Below are 20,744 nucleotides of genomic sequence, written 5' to 3'. Positions count from 1 at the left end.
GTCAGTTTTTCATGTCTATTTACAACCCTAGGATTTGCCTTTAGTATGAAATGGTCTATTATTACCCTATTTAAAAGGGTCATGAATAATAATGTTGAGCTCTTCTCTGATTGGCTGTTTCTCAGAGCCGCTCATTTCAGTAGCTCTGTGTGTGTGTAAACAGATCTTATGTTTGAGTCTGTATCAGAATTTTTGAGGATGTACAGATTTTGAGGAATTATCAATTGTTTAGAGATTGTTAATGGACGTTTCTGACTGGTAAGTTTATGTTTTTTTTTTCAGTATAGACCTGCCAAACGTAACTGTAACGTCAATAGTAGAACTTCAGCCTAAACGCTAGCATATAGCATTAACTAGCGTATAGCATTAACTAGCGTATAACGCTAACTCAGCATATAGTTCTAACTCAACAGTCACAACTTTGTTTTTAGCATTGTAACATTGTAATTAATTTAATGTTGTGGGTGTACATCTGGACTGTGATGTCACAGTTGGTGTTATGTTGAGATTGGTCTGTTTTCCAGCTGTCTTTTGCATGCACAAGATTTACATAAGGAGGAGGAAACAATCGTGTTTGAGGCTCATGATATGTCATTACCGAATGTACCCAACTCTTATTATTCATCTATGCCTACATAAATACACTTTTACATTTTACGGGACTTTTAAGCAATTTAGAGCATATTAGAGATATTTAGATACTTTAGTGGAAGTCATATCATATGTATGCAGTGTAATACAAATAGTATATTTTCTACAAATATGTATTGCCTGAATTTAGTTCCTGGATTAAGTGAAGTATAGTGAATGAATGAGTGATGTCAGTGACAAGTAACAAGAACACCTTGACATGAAGCCTACATCATTACCATATCAACCACAGTAGATATACAGATAAAGATTAGATGTTTCAAACAAACAGAGCCAATTACATCTCTTGACAGTACAAATAGTCTTTCGGATTGATTTGGAAACCAAATCAGAAATTGTGTGCGGTGTAAACCACAGACAGTCAATAACTATCATCTGAACGGCATACCATGTGATGTTTTTTTTTTTATCAAACAATGGAGCTCCACCAGCCACATATAATCTACCAGAAAGGTTTATTTTATCCTGGGGTGCTTTGAGAGTCTTGAAATCTGATTATAGCGATTGGATTCCTTCCATCGGTTAGGTGGGATTATGGTGGCAGACCACAGGGTGTAAAGCCTTTGGTTTTTACTGTACTGTAGCTCCAGAAGCTTTGTACCGGAGTGAGCTGTTCACTTCTGTACTCTTAAACTGAGACCTGCTAGGTGGAAGAAAAGGCTTTGATTGAATGGAAATCTCTTTAGGTGACCACAATACATTCTGTAGCTTTTAGAAAATTATAAACTATTTTTTATATCAGTGTGGTGCCTGTAGCTCAGCTGGTAAAGTGTTACATTAGCACCAAAAAGCTCATGGGTTTGATTAGGGTGACCGTACGTGCCATTCTTCCCGGATGTGTCCTGGCCAGGATTTTGTATTTGTCGACCACATACGTCATAGAGGATTATTATTATTACAGAAAAGCAACCGTTACATTTTAAGGTAAGAGTGAAACTACGATTGTATGTCTTATGTTTTTAACTGAATGGCGTATGTGGTCAACAAATACGACTTCAGGAAGACACACCAAAATCCTGGCCAGGACACATCCGAGAAGAATGGCACGTATGGTCACCCTAGGTTTGATTCTTAAGAAACGCACATATTAAAAAATGTTAAGTCGTAAGTGTCTGCCTAATGCATAGTGTAGATATAAGTCTATTTAAAGGGTTAACCTACACTAACTAGAATACAAGTCACTGCAGGTAAAAAAAGTAGAAAGCATCTTGAAATTGTGAATATGAATGTTTGTTAATATTTGATTTGTCTGCACTAAGCCATTAATTGTTTGTGCTGTCGGTGGTTCTTAAAAGCAAACAAGTCTTTTCTCTTAGGCTTCTCCTATTGCGGCGTTATCTAAATATACAACTGCTCATTCAAACACACAAAAACAAAAACATGCATATTTGCATAGACAGTGTAGCTAGGAAACCAGTGGTACTCTGTGTCCGGATTTTATGTTGGCAATCAGCTGGATACATATTCATGTCTATGTAAATCACTGTAGGCAGAGGAGCACTTTAATGTGATGTGATTAAGAATGTCCAGTTCATAATCATCTAACTGTGATCAGGCCAATGAACACGCAACTATAGAGAGAGAGAGAGAGAGAGAGAGAATAAGACCCCTGGAGATGTACTCCATGTACTGCAGAGAGTGAACTGTAATTATTACCGGGTTTTAAACCACTAAAGCAGCCTATTGTTTACTAATGAGATCCAATTTATAACCGTTTCGGTAAACACTTCTGCACAGGGTAGCTTACTGTAAAGAACTGAGGTTATGACTCATTCAGGATTGAACGTGAATGTCTTTTAATTTCCAATTCAGTGCCTAAATTGGAATTGAATTTGGGTAGGAAGCTGCCTGCTGGAACAGATAGAGGTTTCTGGGAATAATTTTCATAAATTGGAAATAAGCATATGATTTGTAGCAGAACCAATTCTTCTGTTGTGGGACTGTATTGAATGTATTTGAAGAACACTGCTTGCAGTTTTAAGTTCAGATTCAGCAGCGTGTGTTGTGGTTAATTCAATTTATTTTTGAACCCTTTAAGGATCATGCACCAGCGCAAACCATCATTTTGGAGTTAAGTAATGACTGTCGGGAATTACTGAAGATACGCAGTGGATAATTAACGAAATTAAAGATGTGGTCTAGTAATTACAGTATTACATATGCATTTCTAGGAGTTTCCTTTTCAGACACAAAATTTATGAGGGGAGATTATTTAATTGATTCACGATTTACTAATGTTTGCACGTGTGATATTACTGGTATTATTTAACACAGAAAAAGCACCTCTTGAGTCATTTTGCCTTGAAATGGCAGGAATTGTAGTTGATAGGAGAAGGCTTGGCAGAGATCAGAGAGTGTGTGTAAGGCAGATGATTTTTTTAACAGGTAACAGTTTTTTGAAATGCCAGAGAAACATATGTTTCAAAAATATTGTTTGCCAAGCCATGTTATTTTTATTTGCTGGAGGAAGTAAAAGAGGAGTCACTAGCTAGGAGAAGTCACACAATAGCAGGTGTTTCAAAACTTCTTGTAAACCTTCATTTTTTCCCTCCAGTTTTTTACAGTGTACTGTGACTTTGTTAGCTGGGATGTCTGTGGTGCTGAACTCAAGCTAATCAGGTGTTAGTAGATCACCTGCACCTCATCAGCACTGCTCATTTGCGACCCAGATGTAATTTGCACTGCTCTTAAGCCCGGGATACACTGCACAATTTGTGCACCCCTATAAGATCATTACCTTATCACACTGTGCCACATGGATCATTGAAACTTGGGTACGACAAGCATGTAGACTAAACCGGAGGCTTCGTCACCAGTTTGCGCTAGTGGTAAACAAATACCAGTATGCAGGTTGTAGCAGCAAACACACTGTGCGTTGATCATGCTGAATTCCTTACACTGTCAGAAAACTATTGTAGGCTATCTTTGGACGAAAGACCAGGAAAACATCTGTCTTTAAACCTCTCTCTCTGTATGACACAGGACCACAGGTGAAGAGCCACGGTCACAGAAATCGCCACCATTTTTCACAATAGTAATCTTTCGTCTGGGACAGCCAAAAAATTGCGCAATGTATTCCGGGCTTTAGTAGATTGTGTTGGTCATTATGGAAATCAGTGCCTGTGTTATTTAATTTGCACCTTTTCAGTAAATTACCTGCAGATATTACCACTCCCATCTGTGCTTTTAAAATTGCGCTCTCACGCTAATTTGCCCCATTTAGTAAATCTGGCCCCAAGTTTTTAACTTTGCCATTACTCATACATAAAGAATTACATGGAATTAAATTGAAATTTTGGTAACTCTTCATAATAGGGTTGTATTTGTTAACATTAATCAATGCAGTGGTTCTCAAAAATGTTCAGTTCCCCCCTTATGTAGGGAGCATCCCTTCACTCCCCCTCAAAGAAAATTCATGACATAAAACAATCTCAAACTTAGAATTTGAATTTAACAAAATATATTAAATGATGCAATGTAGTGTTGGTTACTAGCCTTATTTTTCTGAGGTTTAATTACATAAAATGTATGATAAAATAATTTAGTTTATAAAATGCCAAAAAACTGGGAACCTCTGGCATCAAATATCATGGAATTTTCAAAAGTCTATTCCAGACATTGAAAGTCAGGGAATTTTATGAATAGATTTTATAGTCATGACTAGAATTTTATGAATAGTCATGAAATATCAGGGATTTTGTTTGTCGCTCTAAAATAAAATCTGCTGGTTCAAGCCTTGCTGATTTCAAGTGATACTACAATCTAAACAGCCATTTATATACATTGTTTGTTCATTTTACACTTTTAAGCCAAATTTTTCATAAACTTACAGTGTACACTACATTATCAGGCATACGGCATCCCAGACATATGTCATGAAAATTCAGAATTTAGTCAATGAAAGTCAGGGAAATGTCAGGGAATTTGACATTTAGCTTAGAGTTGGAAACCTGGTTTAAGAACCACTGAGTCAAGAATGCATTCGCTAGCATGAACTTACAATGAACAGCACTTTTACAGCATTTATTAATCTTACTTCAAGATATTCCAGCATTTAAAAATATTGTTTTAAAATAGTAAAAATTCACATGAGTTGATGCACAGTGAACTACGATCATGTGAACAATTGTATTCTGTCTTTGGCATTATGCAAAGTTGTTTAGTCTTTGTTATGCAGTATTGAGGAAACAGAAACCAAATGGTTTGGAGTGGATCTCTAATGAATCAAATATAAGTAAGGGCTGTCGCGTAAGCTTTGTAGAATCTAATGCTCGGCAAGGTGTGCATACTTTCAGTCATTCACACCACTGTTACACATTAATGTCTCCTGAGGTCCAGCGTTCAGCTGTCTGTCTCTCGCCTGTTAACACATGAAGCACATTTGACCTTCAGAGATACTTGAACATTTGTTTCACTGGTGAGCACCAGAAGAACTGTTGACACACAGTAAGATTACAATCCAAGTAATGAAAGTAGCATTGCTTTAATCATTTAGTTTAGTCTTTTAATAATTAGATGTAAATACTTTACACAGTACAATTTTTGGTAACACTTTATTTTACGGTGTCTTTGTTGCACATGTTACATGGAATTATTATAGTAATAACAGTTAATTATGCATAATTACATGCAACTAATCCTAAACCAAACCCTAATCCTAACCCCAACCCTACAGTAAACATGTTATTGTTGATTATTACTTAGTACTTAAATATATAATTACAATGTAACAGTGATGCCTTAAAATAAAGTGTAACCCAATTTTTTAACCAATTCTCAAGGCAAATCGTGGTATAGACGGTTTCATTGGACGCACGTGCGCTGATGTGATGCACGTCTGGATCCGAACTTTACTTCCGGTTTTGTTTTTATAATGGTCTGACTAGTTGCTAAACTGATCTCTTGAACAAATGCCTCGTCGAAAATAACAAATGTTTTGTTTTCCTAGGTAATCTATGTGTTGTTTTTTGCTTTTATATAAATAAACTACGTTTAAAGAACTTTGTTGTTATTTATTCTTTATACGTGCCGACCACGACAGCCGCTTGTTTATGTTGTTACTGCTGAAATCGTCTATAGTCATGAAATATTTGATTGATTGATTTATTCATGTTCATGGACACGGTTTTCAGCTTTTTTTGTCATTAAGCACACATGTCTTTTGTGTCACACAGCACGGATTTCTATTAATAGTTTTTCGAGTCTGCCCCCCCCCCCCTTTTTTACCATTGTCGCTTGGGGGTTGGGGTTAGAACAACTTTGTTTCAGACATCCTAACCACAAACCCCAAGTAAAAATGATTAAAAAAAAAACAGAAGAAAAACATGTAGAAACCAAATCAAATCCTTAATCTAACCCCAACCCCATGCAACAATTATTTAAAAATAGAAAAAAAGGAAAAAACATAAATAAATACATAAAATGACACAAAAAAGAAAGTCGTGCTAGGGACACGAAAAACTATTTATAGAAATTTGTGCTGAGTGACATGAAAAAAAAACATTTGTGCTCAATGACACGAAAAAAGCGGAAAATTATGTCCAAGAGCACAATTAAATAAATCTAATATTTTGTGACTATAAAATGCCTTGAGCAAGGTTTGATTTTTTTTGTTTATTCATGACAAATCGAGAACACTCTTTAAATTCGTGGTTTTCGCTGATTTTTTATAAAACATTTTCATCAAGTTCATCAAGTGCGTCTGACATGTTTTAATTATCATTTTTATCAGGCTTTTCTGTTTAGGTTCAGTGATATCACTTTAATGGCAATTAAAAGGTTAGTAGTCAGTCACTGAAATGCCTTATTTTCACAAATGTCACTTTAGTCATTTCATTGGCATTTAACAAATTTGATTGTCTTTCACTGCCAAACTCTTTAAGCGCATGCAAACTTTTTTGGCAACAACCTCCACTTGCAAAATCACTAAAGATGTAACTGGGAACATTGCAAATGATAAAAGTCCGAATTCAAAATGTACTAATGAAGAAACTGACACACATATTAGGGGGCACTTTGATGCCACATTTGGGTTTGAATTCAAGTCCAAGTACTCACAAGGTTGAATATAATGTCAACTTTGAATGTAATCCATGGTCGTTTCACATTCGTCTTCTGTGCATTTTAAGGACTTTGCAAAACACTTCAAATTTTGATGAAAAAGCAGAAATAATTGCATTTTTGTAATGGAGTTCTTTGTTAGAGATCAGATTCAGAACGAAGATAAATGCATACACAGAGTTTAAAATTAGTTAAATTTGTTTTTGCCTCAGTATTTTATAAATTGGGTAAGAGCGGAGAATCCATCTAGTGGATAATAGGGGAATTACAGATTACCGTAAAAACTTGTTAGGGAAGGGTCATTGGCAGGGAAATATTTTCTCTTAAAGGTTGAGATAACTTGTCAATGGTGGGGAAAGATTTACAATTCTCTAATATCTTTTTAAAATCATTCCACAGAATTCTGAAGATTTTACCACGACATGGCTTTTAATGGATTCTGCCAACAAAGTGGTATTTCTGAACGCCATGAGGCCAGAATTATGAGGATTTGAAGTGAAAGTATTTGATGAACGTACAGTATAATATGTGGCGAGAGCATTTAGTTAATATCATTATATTATATTTTTGGCAGTGGTGGCGTTTAGCGGCTTTTGCATTTGAGCTCTTTGAGCAAGTCCTTTTCTCACCTTTATATGGTCTGTCCTTTTCCATGTTAAAGTTTCTTTATGGACCCATAAAGTCCAACAAAGATAATTTTATTTTTAAGAGTTTAATATTTCAGAAGTAACAAATGAAGTAATGTAGAAAAACACGTGAAGCGGAGAAAATATCTTTTTTATTCTCCTTGATGTCTTGGGAGAAACGATTGAGAAATGGAAGTGATTATGTTAGAAAGTTTGCTTTTTAGTTTGGATTTAAGGCATAGTTTAAAGAAACAGTTTTGTTTAGATCTGCAGCTGTGTCTTTGCTCATTAAACCAATGTATTGTCATAATGGACACACACACGCACACACATACACAAATGTTGTTGCATCATGCCAAGACTTCAGGCTGTGATGATTTTTTAATTATGCTCCATTAGAAAGAGACATTCAGTCTTTGTTTGTTTTATCATAGAAAGTTTGTTACAAGGGCAAATTCTTGTGCCTTAGTGAAAATATGAGTATTTTTGGTTGATGTTGAAAGAAACTTCAGCAAGCTTGAACTGGATTAGTAAACATTCAATTATTTATATTGTTTGTCTTTTGAGGTTGGAACATTTTGGACATAATTATAATTTATTTCAAAATACCATGACATACCAGCTGATACCATCATTGGTTATTTCCATGAATGGCATACGGTTTTGATTAAAAATGTTGTTGTTTTTTTACACAAGGCAACATTTTCTTTCCATACTAAGGAGAAGTGCGATACAAAGCATGTCACTTGCATAATAAGTGCATGTTTTTGGACAACTTTAAAGTAGTGTTTCTAAAGGACCAGACTAAAACTTCACGTTGTCATCTGTTAGTTTGGAAACTGTCAGTGTTTTCTGGAGCCAGGGACATTGCCATGGGTACAGTGGCCACATCCTTGATTATATTGCAACGGTGACAGACAGCTTTATGGCCCTCCTGACAGATTTGGCCATAGTTTTGGAGGTGCGTTTGGAGTGTTCGGCCTCCCGTGTCATGCAAGTAGAAATCAAAGTGGCTGAGAAACGCCCTTTGCGGCTGTTTCTGATCAGACTTCAATATGAAAATAAACTCTTTTGCCAGGCTGCAGTTATACTTGCTGAAATATGGGATGAAAGGAAGGGCATTTGAGTTCATTGTAAAGACTATTTGAGGTTCATGTCGGTGTTGTGAGGTCATGTTTGAGGAAAGATCATCAAACTTTGATGTTCTGTAAGGAATGTGACATGATTTTATACAAAAACATTTCATACATAACAGTGTGAGCTGTTGGTCTGGTGTGGTCTGGTGTCTATGTGATGAAAGTGTATTGCTTACTTTATGGGGCCCTTTCATGTTTTTCCACCCCAGACTTCATGTGCTTTTTAGGTCATCACTAAAAATGTAAATTTATGGGAAATAATCATTTTTGCATGTACTTTAACAATGAATGAAACAATGCATTCTTAACTAATACTGTAAGTGGCCATGCAGGCATCACAGAATAAAGTTTTTAGTTTTATTTCTAAAAGCTGACATCCAATTTTTTATATTTTATAGATTTTATATTTTAATAATCCATGCTATCACTTCCTATTACGGTTTTTTTCTATTTTGTATATGCTTTGGACTTTCATTTCAAATTCAGTTCATTTGGATTTCCACAGTAAATTCTCAGTAAATTTTTCTTTGCTGATTGTTTTACACATACAGTAACATTGATGGCTGTAGACCAGTTGCAATGTAAAAAGTATGTTTTATTGATATCATATATCATTTAATATTTGCCTTAGAGAAAATATTTCAGTCTTCTTCTAATTTATTTCATCTACTGTACATGGTTCACGGCTGAATAAGTTTGTGACCTCTTTACAGTTTGCTATTGCATGACAGCTTGTGTGAGTGATTTACACAGTTTGTTGAGCCGTGTTGGCGGAGGCAGGCATATTTTGTGTAATGGCTTTAGCATTACGTCAGTGTTTGCAATTGTTTAAGAATGTGAGCGTGCAATATCAGATACGGAGGACAAAAATGACTTTGACATTTCCTTGGGAAAAATGAAATCCTTATAGTAATGAATGGCCATTTCATGAACGTGATTGACAGATGCATTGTAGATAGCAGCGGTCAAGTCTTGAGTTAGTGTCTTTTTAAAAGAGCCCTACTTCAATGAATATGTCAGAACAGATCACTCTCTTTAAAGACAACAGCTTTTTGAAAACCAGCTTCCTTTTCTTAATTTAATGGATGCATTTTTGAAACGTTGCTCATTAAATGTGATTGCTCTCGATGTTAAAGTCAGAAAGTTTCCAGGCTTTTCAGAGCTATAAAGTCCATGCAAATCATAGATTATTGCAGCAGCCTTGATTTCTACAGGGTTGATTACAGTATTGCAAAAGGCTACGGGTGTTTGTGCACTGATTTTGTTTTTGCATCCAGATATTTGTTTAGCATTCATAGCATTGACAAATAGATAAGCAAAGATTCATAATAACCTATAGTTTGTGGTGATACCCACTGCAGGTGAAGCTTTATTTAAATGCAAATTAAAGGCGGGGTGCATGATCTCTGAAAGCCAATGTTGATATTTGAAATCACCTAAACAAACACGTCCCTAGTACCCCAAAAGAATCTGGACCTTCTTTTGATAGACCCGCCCCACAAATACGCAACCCAGGCAACGATGTCATTTAGTAGACACGCCCCTTACTGCTGATTGCGTTTTTCAGAAATCATCTTTAAAGCTAATCAAAGGTGGAGTGCAGGATTTTCCAAAAACTAAAATATGGACACAAAAATATCCCTCTCAATTACTTATAATTCACTAGATGTATATGCGTTTGTGTCTACAGAAACACCTGTATTTTCTTATTTTTGTATTGTTTTGGGGTGCTCCATCTGTGGGTCTGTATTGCGCAGCCGTTGCAGGTGAAGGCAGCGGCCAGATGTAAGCAATTATAAAAATGATAATATATATAATTATACACAAATATAGCAGGCAAACAAGACTGAATGAGTGAATGTGGGGTTGGTAGTAGTTCTCTACAATATTGGCAAGAACTGAAGGAGAGGAAAGGGCTGAAGAGAGACCTGGAGTTGCCAAGTGTTTTGTTGGACAGGAACGTGTCACCCCATGCAGGCAGTTTACAGTATGTACACACTAAAGCTTATTTCTACTAAAAAATAACCCTTGATGTCTGTTTATGAGGTTTGAATGTTCTGGGTGTCACACGCAAGCTTCACCGGTTACAAGGCAGCCACAAAACAAGTTGTGGTTCATTGTTGGAAACTCAGATATAACCTCTATTACGGAAAAAAAATCGTGCTTCTCAGAGGTCCTCTGTATTTTTAATCCCGTCTGAATCGGCCATGTCTGTGTTTTTCTCTGACGACCTCTGTAAAAATTTCAGAGCAATTTACCTAAAGTTTAGTCATCTGAGAAATTTAATCCCGTCCGGATGCAAATGTCTGTTTGCCCGCAATATCTTTTGAAAACGCAGTTCTTGTAGTGTTAATATTCTAGTAGTGTAAGGTCTTACTAATGTGTCTATATTGTACTTCCTGCTTCCCATTCATTCAGATATGGATGTTTTTTTACATTCGGCGAAATAAAATATTTAAATCCAGATGAGCTGAATATCAAACACTATTAAGACTGGCCACTGTAATATCAGTATAAGGTAAACTCAACCTTATTTTGTTCAGCTCCAGAATGGTAATCTTAAAGGTGTAGCGGAGGATTTTCTTGAATTTTAGAAAATAACTGCCTTCTCCATTTTTAAAAAAAATGCAGTTGCGCAACACTCCTGATTGACAACTAGGAGGACCAATAGTCTTGATGATCCACCCAGAAAAAGAAAATCCTCCGCAATACCTTTAGTGAATAAAGATAATAAATTGTTATTAATCATTATTTCTTAATTTCTTTGGGTTTATTATAAGCAGCCAGTTATATAAAACACGTAGGCTACTTTAGTAGGATTTGAGTGAATGGGTGAACTTGAGGCAAAATTTTAAAGCACTTTGAAAGGCCATGGGTCTATGAAAGCGCTATATAAATGCAGTCCATTTACCATTTACTATTTGTATAAGTTATTTTGGTTTGTTAAAATTAAATTAATAAATTACATGTTCTGTAACCTTACAAACACGCGTATCCAGAGCACGTGATCTTCTGCAACGGCCAAATGCATGAAACAGACACTCCCATCTCTGGAATAGCCTGAGAATTTGAATCCCGTCCGAATCGGTACATAAAATCACAGATGTTGTGGGGAACATGTTGAAACTCAAAAGTTGTTTGGAAAACTAATCCAGTCCGAATAGTGCTATAGGGTTAGTTTTGTCAATTTGTACATTTATGTTTGTAACTGTAAATTCAACGTTAAAAGTTGACATATGCATACTTACTACTGTAGCTAAACGACTCCTAGTAAACGATAGCTAGGATTACATTTTTACACAGCGGGGTTAGTTGTCACACAGAGTTACAATGAAGCATCAGGTATACAATGATAATAAAATGAAAACAATGTAAATACTATTCATCAAAATGATAAATGTTTATACAATATCAAATAACTTACTATTATTTTTTTTTATCTTAATTGTGCAGCCCTTTATTGCTGCATTGCTGCATAAAAGACGGATGGTTAGATGAAGGATGATGGATGGATGAATGTGTGGATATCTATTTATTATAAGCAGATATAGAAACAATATCCACCTTTAGTGTATAGACAGAATTTGATTGAATTATTTGTGTTTGAACTCAATTTTCTAGCAGATGTTACAACAAACCCTCTGTTTGTTACAATGAACCCCATCTTTGGGGTAACGTTTGCACATTTGTAGCAGAGATGTATGTGTTGATTGTGTACAAAAATGATTCATCTAGTCTAAATATTTTTTGAATGACAGAGACAAAGTCAAAAAGAGTTAGTTTGTGCCTCACTCTCCCTTATTTGACAATCTGGGACGGTGCACCTTAAATCGTTCTGCTTGCAATTGCTTAAGTATGCTTTTTTGAACATTGAGACTTAAAATAATTTAACTCTCACAAGCCTTGTGTTTACAAATAACAGGAAGAAATCTCAGTTCCATTTGAGTTAGTGGATAAGTCAGTACTCTTTTGTGTCTTTTTGCTCAAAAGGATATTTTATGATTTCAGGACTTTCAGACCAGATTTGTGAATGTTCCCGTTTCCCGATCCCATGTGTGTGTTCTGATATTGCGTGTGGCCTCGTGTCGAGTATCATAACTGAGATTGTCACTGTGAGGAGAGATTTGATGGAAAGCCGGTCCTATGGGATCACTCGAGAGTAATGTTAGAAACCTTTTAAAACGGCAGTACCTTAAGACATATGCTATCGTTCACAAAAATCAATACATTCTAATGGCTGGCTAATTTAAATCTTGCAAAGTCAATAGCTAATATCTGAGGCCCACCGGGGGTTACATGAGATGGGAGAATGGCATGTGCATGACGACGTGTATCATTTGTCCGACATGAGGCCGTCGAGAGACTCGCATGGCGTTGAGCATAACATGGTGTACTAGAGTTACAGTATCTTCTAGAACATGACAGGGTTCGTTTAGCACTGATATACATAGAGTTTGTGTGCGGTAGATGGATGCTAAACATTTTTTGGACTGCTTAATTGGTAGAGAAGGCAGTTTTCATATGAGATACGGAAATTAACCGTGGGTTTTCTTCAGTTCACTTATGGGAATTTAAGATCAGATATATGATTTGTAGTAAACACCACAGTAACCACAAATGTATCATTGTCTCATTCTGACCATATTTCAACTATGATTTTTTGTACTTTTAAAATTCTGGATAGTTTTCAAAAAGAGATGAACACTAAAAAAGGATTCATTAAATTTGCTAAATTTTTTTAAGTTAAGTGGTTGCAGCCAATGAAATTATTTAAATTTAGATATATGCATTTTGTTGAAGTTACTAAATTGATTTTAGTTATCTTAGCACAATTAAATTGAGTTAATCTGAGTAAAAAATAGGTTAATTCAGCAATGCTACTATTATCTAATCATGTTAGTTCTACTCAAATTTAGAAATATAAAGTTATTACGGTACATTCACACGAGGCGTAAGCATTAACGCTGGATGGAAGGCGTGTCTGAAGCATGGCCAACAGCAAATCACAGTGGCCGCACATGCTCCTCTGTTCTCCAGTCTCGCATAAACGTAATTGGCTGGCTCTGCCTAGGTTATTTGCATAAGGCGATCTGATTGGCTGGTGCACACGTTGGCGCTTGAAAAGTTGAGAAATGTTCAACTTCTGCCGCGAGCAACGACTGTGATGCGATGCCAACGGATCCAAACTTTAGATCTACAAGGCATAATGTCACCCATGTGTGTTACACTACAGCAACAACACACATTAGCAAGCTAATCATAACTAACACAATTAAACCAGAAGCTGATTATGACAATAAAATGGTTTCTGATCAAACAACACTAAATAAACATGTCAATGAGACTGTTCTCACCCTAAGCAAATGCTTTACTTATAAATTCATAAAATAAATCTTTATTTTGATATTAAATCTCATTATTCAGTCTCATGCAAAGCATGCTGGGAACTGGAAATCACCACATAGTTTGAGCAATATTGCTTTAAAACAACACAAATGCTTGATGTAGTCCCAACTTAAATGAGTTAAGTTTACATAGGGTGATTTAAAACACAACTAGAAACCACTTAATATTTTTCATTAAAACCTAAAGCAATTATTGTAATTAAATCAGCAAATTTGAATTATGTTCAATTTAATTAGAGTCCGAATCATTTTTTTTCAGTAAACCCAACATGTTTGGTTGTAATTTAACCCTTTTCTGGTGGTTTCAACCCAAAGTGCTGGGTTGTTTTTGTAGGGTCAAGTAAAAACTTTTTTTTGTTAATTTAACCCAAAGTCCGGGTGTGTCACTTTTGACCCAACTTTGGGTTGAAAATAACCCAGGATTTTAAAATGCTAAACGATAAAAATTATGTTTACTGCAGTTAGTAAAACAGTTTAACTATAGTAAAATAATAGTAAAATATTAAGGGCCTTTATATTGAATAAAAGTTTGAGATACTTTAAATTTCCTGAAATCATTTTTACTTTAAATATTTTTTTAACGACTCCGTTTATGCTAAAGCAGTTCAGAATGATTTCTTCTCTTTGATAGTTTGTTAGGCATGTTTCTGTGCTGTGCTGCTTCTTCAAACATTTGAATCGCTGAGCAAATGGAAACTCACAAAAAGCATTTCCTGGCGTAACCCCCTTGGCATTTGTGGGTCAGCGCGTGAGATATCTCTGTTACTCTACTGGATCTTATTCCAAAGGTCTTTGAAGGCCTGCCATTCTGCATATCAACACATCTCTCCACTTAAAACATGCACACCTTCGAGATGGGCCGTGTAATTTCTCCTGATAGGAATTTTAATTTTATCCTCAGTGAAAAAACACTGTGGGGTCTGCGTGCTGAATATTAAATACACAACTATCAGACGAGTAAGTGAAGATCCCTGCGGTATTCTGACCTCTCAGTGAAGTGACCGGACAAAAAGAGGGAACAAGAAAGGAATGCGTCCCTTATTTTTACCCATCATCCACCTCACCTCTTGTGCCGCTATGCAGGCAAAGGCTAACTACGTACGCAATCTCTACTGCCTCACTCCTGAGGTCAGGACCATCTAGATACAAGTCACTTTGAAAAAAGGGAGAATTTCTTAACTGAGATTGCTCTCGGGGAGGTTGGACTACAAAAGAAAGGTGTGCTCAGTTCCCTGAAGGTGTCATTAGATTGTGCCAAAAGCAGAGCGTGGATCTCTCTCCATAGACGCCTCAGAACATACATCATTTAAAAGCAACCTCGGGCTAACCTCCATTGCACCGTCCCAATGCGAGCTTCCTCTGCACCTGATCAGGTTCAAGTGCTGAATCTTAGTTACATCTGTCTCTTATACCCTGAAGTCAGAGTTTGGTCCAGAGGAGATAGATGTTCAGAAAAATAATAGCTTGCTGGATTGAGGCTTTTAAAGCTGGTTCTTTTTCACTTTAGCTTATGTAGTTATCTTATTTGTAGTATAATCTCGCCAACATTTGTTGGTATTAACGGAGGCCAGCTATGAGTGAGAGCTGTGCAGTCAGTAAACCACAATCCTCGACCTCAAGAGGTGCTCTGTCGACAAAAAATAGAAGTCATGGCCAATAGTATCGTACACCGGAAGTGCACATTAAATAGCGCAAGCTTAGTGAGATAGCGTCTACTTCAAAATGCAAAATATACGTTAGCAGCCAATGTTAATCGTTAATGATTTGGGACAAATATGATGTTATTTAATGTTAAACTATGTGAGTGGCGCTCCGTTGCATGACAGGGATTTGAGCAACTTCCTGACTCGTAGCTGGGCGCCACGGACAAGCGCCACCTGTCGGCGCCGGTGTGCGTATACTCATAGAAAACAAAGTGTTTGATTTTTTTAGAACGGCGCGCCGCTGAGCTGCGCATCCGGTGAGCGACCCCCCTGAGATTAAACCGTACTAGCGAGCGTAGTAATAATGCAACGTATGGAAGGGAGTTGAAAAAAAAGGAGAAAAATGAGAAAAAAAATGTTATTAGGCGGAAAAAGTCCAATAGAGAAAAAAAAACCTTGAGGGATAGCCAGACATAGCTGATTCTATAGAGGATATACTATTTATTAGATACTATATTATAAAAGTTTATGGGAAATTAAACATTTCAAGTGTATTTCGTATATATATGTATAGGTAAATAAGTAAATTAAACGAGAAGCGGTGGGTGGTTGCTGGTCAGACTTCTGCTGGGGATCATGTTGCAGGAAAGCCAGTAGATCAAAGGTGTGATGACCTTCATGGCAGCATGAACTGGGTCTGTTTGTCTCAGTGCCCTCGGGTTCGAGGACGAGACAGAAAAAGAGATAAAAAATTCTATTAGCGTAGGGGCCACTCGCATGTAATGCAAGTGGCATACAGTATAGTGGTTAAATATCTGTTCGGTTCTGGACAAGCTAACTATTGCGGCATAAGTATATTTTTAAGATAAGTTATGTGCATGCTTTCTTAAAGAGAAATGTCTTTAGTGTAGACTTAAAGTGATCGACTGTGTCTGATTCTTGAACATTGTTTGGTGATTCATTCCAGAGCTTAGCGGTTAAGTAGGAAAAGGATTTATGTGATCATCAAAATTGGGTTTATGTGATCATACTTAATGAAAAAGATTTAAATTCGGCCTTACATTATGTTAACATCTGTGCTAGTAATGCATGCAGTGCAGTATGAAGATATTTATCTAATGTGAAGTAATCAGCAGATTATAATCATAAAATTATCATTCATGCTTTTCTGATACAGGGTAACACATCGTTTTCTTTTACGGACTATGGACCCCCTAAAGTAGCCTTGGTCACCCCCTGGCCAACCCATTTATATAATTCTAGTTCTGCCACTGTTTGCAAATCCCTGGTGGTTCACAAGGAAATTGCAGGGAGTTTGAAAGTTGATGAAAAACAATTAGTTAATTGCAATTAAATAAAAAATGTAACTTACTAACAAAATGTATAGATTTGCATTTCATGTGGCCTTTACAACACCACAATATATCAGGAAACTGAAAACTTGTGCAACATGGACAGATACGTTTTATGTACCAACAAAATAAAATGACCAGATGAATGTCCAATAACAGGTCATAATTACAATAACTATGTTAAATACTACTCATAAAAACTTTGAAAAAATATACACTAGTCAATATTTGAAGTGGATCAAAACCATTCATAAAAGTTATGTCTTAAAACCAATACCCAATTCCCATTTTTATCTTAGGGCAACTTTGATTAACTTTTTGATCCACTTCAAATGCTGACTAGAACATTTAAAAAAGTTAAACATGTAAACGTGCTAATAAAGTGTCGAAATATTTACATAAAATCCTAGGGTATCTCAGGGTACCAAAGGGGCTCGGCCTAAACAATTACCCCGTGGTTGTGCGGTTGTTTCAAATGTGTATTGATTCTTCCAACATTTCTACTTTTGTTTTACAAGAGCGTATTGGTTTAAAGAGACACGGGTGAGTAAATAATAGTATCATGTTTTGCAAAACTATTCCTTTATAAGACTTTAGATTAGTTCAATAAATGTTATTCAGAGCTGAACATTCAAAGTCCGTCTTTTCTCAAAACCCGCCTCATAGCTAGATGGCTGATGCAAGAGATGATTTGCCAGATTTACTCTTCTTATTAGTATTGATCTTGTTTTATGAAGCCGGGCTTTCTATTATCGTTCTGTTTTCCAGTAGAGACGCCGAGCTTTCACTCACCCGTCATGATGAGTCTCTTCATCATAAAAGCATATTAGTCGCATCTCGATCTGTGAACTAGAAGATGTGATTGAAAAAAGGCAAGTTGCTCATGGAGCTGTAATATAATTCAGTATTAATAGTCTGACTCCAAGGCTTAACGAAGACAAATAGCTGGGTTTTGAGGGCCAGCGTATCCTCTGCTTTAAGTATCCCCTGACTTATTTCACTATTGTCTCTGGTTGTAGCTGCTGGTCTTGATGTGTCACACCTAACAAGAGGCGCTGTAAATTTAGTCTGTCAATACATGTCAGGCCTCATTTATCAGACCCTCCGCTCTGATGCTTTTTCCTTTCTCACCTTCTTTATTCCTTGTTTTCTAACTGTCCTTCCTCCTCCTATGCTTTTAGCACAGAGAGTTTTGACTTTGCCTCTGGTTTTGCCTTATCTCCAATCAGATTTCCTCTTAGGAAGGTGATGGGAATGCTAATCCCTGCTCCAGCCAAGGGGTTTGTGTGTGTCTGTGTGTGTTTGTTTGTGAGTTTGCAGTAGTGGTTTCCTTAAAGGTAAGTGTGTCGCTTTTAAAAGGACTTCTTGACAGAAATGCACTGTAATATACATAAATATATTATCTGTGGTGTATAAAGACCTTACAAAATTGTTTTTGTTACCTTACAATGAGACGTTTTATCTATATGCACCGAGGGCCCCCTTACATGCAAGTCGCCATTTTGTGCCGCCATGTTTCTACAGAAGCCCCTAACAGACAAACTTTGTAAACCATGTGCCTCCGATGATGACATGTTTGTCCTGTGGCCGCTACAGTTGCGTTTCTATTCATTTCAAAAGCAAGTGGTGAGTCGTGGACTGAGCCGTTGGTTGCAATTCACAAGCTCACCACTAGATGCCGCTAAAATTTACACACTGTACCTTTAACTGGGCAGCATTGAAAGCTATAAGCAAGTCCAGCAGTCATCATTTGTTCTAAACACTAGTTAACACTAGCAGACCAAAATAAACGAAAATTGCCATAAATGCATTGATGGACGTTACATCAACGAATAAGGATGTGGAGAGTGTCAAAATTAAGGTACCTCATATCGATATTTTATGTGCGGCATCCATGCATTGTATTGTTAGAAATAATCAATGCATTTATCCATATCAATGTATTATTACACCCCTACTGACTTTTAGATCATAATGCAATAATATTATTTTCTAGGCTTGTTCTGGGTTTTGGTTAAACATAAATACACTATTAATATAAATGTGCTATAAAAGGGTCTTCACAGTAGTCTAGTTTCCATTACAGATTTAAGCAAAACTTTTGTAATATTTTCTGAATGTCGATAAAAACTGATTGCTGTGTCGATAAAAAATGTCTTAGCTGTGATACATAAACCTACCAACATCTGTCGCTATTTGGTGCATTCGCCTTGCAGACTTTGACATCTTCCAGAGCGATTCAAGAAATCATATAGAGAAGTTTGCTCTTGAATCACTCTTGCAGTACTTTGATATCACCCGCTGGTGCCTGTAGGTCTACGTGGTGCCGCATGAGGTTGAACATGCATATTATTTTAATTAAAGGCAATGGAGGTGTGTTATCCCAGTATTAAATGCAAGAAAACTGGGCTGTAACGATTTATCATGCAAATGCGCGTTTTCTCAATGAATACATTTGAATGAATTGCGGTGAAATGCCGGCACATCCAAAAGCCAGGGGGCGCTCTCGTGCAGAAACACTCTTTGTGCCACAGAAGAAAACACCATAGTACATGCACAAGCTGCGCATGAAACACAGAATCGCGGTGCAGCAATGCCATTTCGATTTTACACAGGTCTTTTTAATGGGACATGCGATATATCGTTACAGCCCTATGTATGAGGTATACTTTAGTATGCTCTTTTAGTGATGGACGATTTTGAATCATTGCTTCATGAAGCCTCAAAACATTTACAAATCTTTTGTTTTGAATTAGTGGTTCGGAGCGTGTTTCAAACTGGCCAAGTCACGTGATTTGAGCAAATTAGACTTCATTGAAACCAGATGGTTCATCACAAGGGGGAATTGATCATAAAGTGAACCCATTGACCAGTGTCTAATATGGTTAGGTGAAATCGGGTCATTTTTATTATGCAAGTTCATATAACATTCATCCTTTTGACTGATAACACTATCATTTTGAGCAAAAAGCTGAGATAATTCCATTTTTGTGAAGGACTCTTGATAGAAATCAGATGCAGAGCGATGATCAAAACTTACACGGACATACAGCTGTTTGCCTTTGGGTGATACTTCTGGGTTTTATAAGTTGTGGAAAGCCAAAAAATACATTCAGTCATTGGCAGGGAAGCGTTTTCTCTTAATTGACGAATTAACTCGTCAATGGCGGGGAAAGAGTTAAAATTATTGTGTAAAAAGTGTAAAATGTTTGAACTGAGATTTTGTTGCTTTTACAACATTTTTACCAGCAGTTGGCGCCATATTTAGGTGTTTCGAGCGTTTCGAAACAGTGAATCATTTTTCAAAGTAATTGTTTAAATTAATTTGAACCTTCGAAAAGCTTAATTTTCCCATCATTATGCTATTTTGCCTTTTCAAAGAATGATCATGTGACTTTTACGCACGTCAGGTGATGTTAATGTGTTTAAACCATTGCAATTTTGATATATATTACTTTCATTAAATTGCCTGAAAAATGTTCTGCCATATATGCGAGTTTTTGCAAAATTGACATGTTTCCATTTGAACAGGTTTTTTTCTGCAATTTAAATTAGCGCTATTTGGACGGTAATGAAAACAGAATGAGTGATGCAGTAAAAGAACCGTTTTTTATTTAGTCCATGATTTTTTGGAAAATATGTTTCTTACCTTTTTGTAGTCTAAAGAACTTTTTAAATGTCAAAAAATCTTTTGTAAAACAGGAAGGTTTTTGGGGTGTTAAAGGTTAATTATGGTACCATACAGCTGAAATTGGTTTGGTCTTTGATGGCATTGTGTAGCACAGCACCTTAGTGTAATTGAGTGTTAAAAGTATCAAACTTTTTCTTTTAAAGATGTGAAAAATGTAACTTAAAAATGAAAGCTTGACTT

The 20,744-nt window shown here is 36.3% G+C and overlaps 1 protein-coding gene across 2 annotated transcripts in view; it reads left to right on the top strand.

Annotated features, from left to right (window-relative positions):
- LOC129415714 (uncharacterized) overlaps positions 1–20,744 on the top strand; it is a 222,285-nt gene that overhangs the window by 36,375 nt on the left and 165,166 nt on the right. The window lies entirely within an intron of this gene.

The sequence above is a fragment of the Misgurnus anguillicaudatus genome, chromosome 11, assembly GCF_027580225.2.
Source record: "Misgurnus anguillicaudatus chromosome 11, ASM2758022v2, whole genome shotgun sequence".
In the NCBI taxonomy this organism is placed as follows: domain Eukaryota; kingdom Metazoa; phylum Chordata; class Actinopteri; order Cypriniformes; family Cobitidae; genus Misgurnus; species Misgurnus anguillicaudatus.
This window is presented reverse-complemented; position numbering and strand designations above follow the sequence as displayed.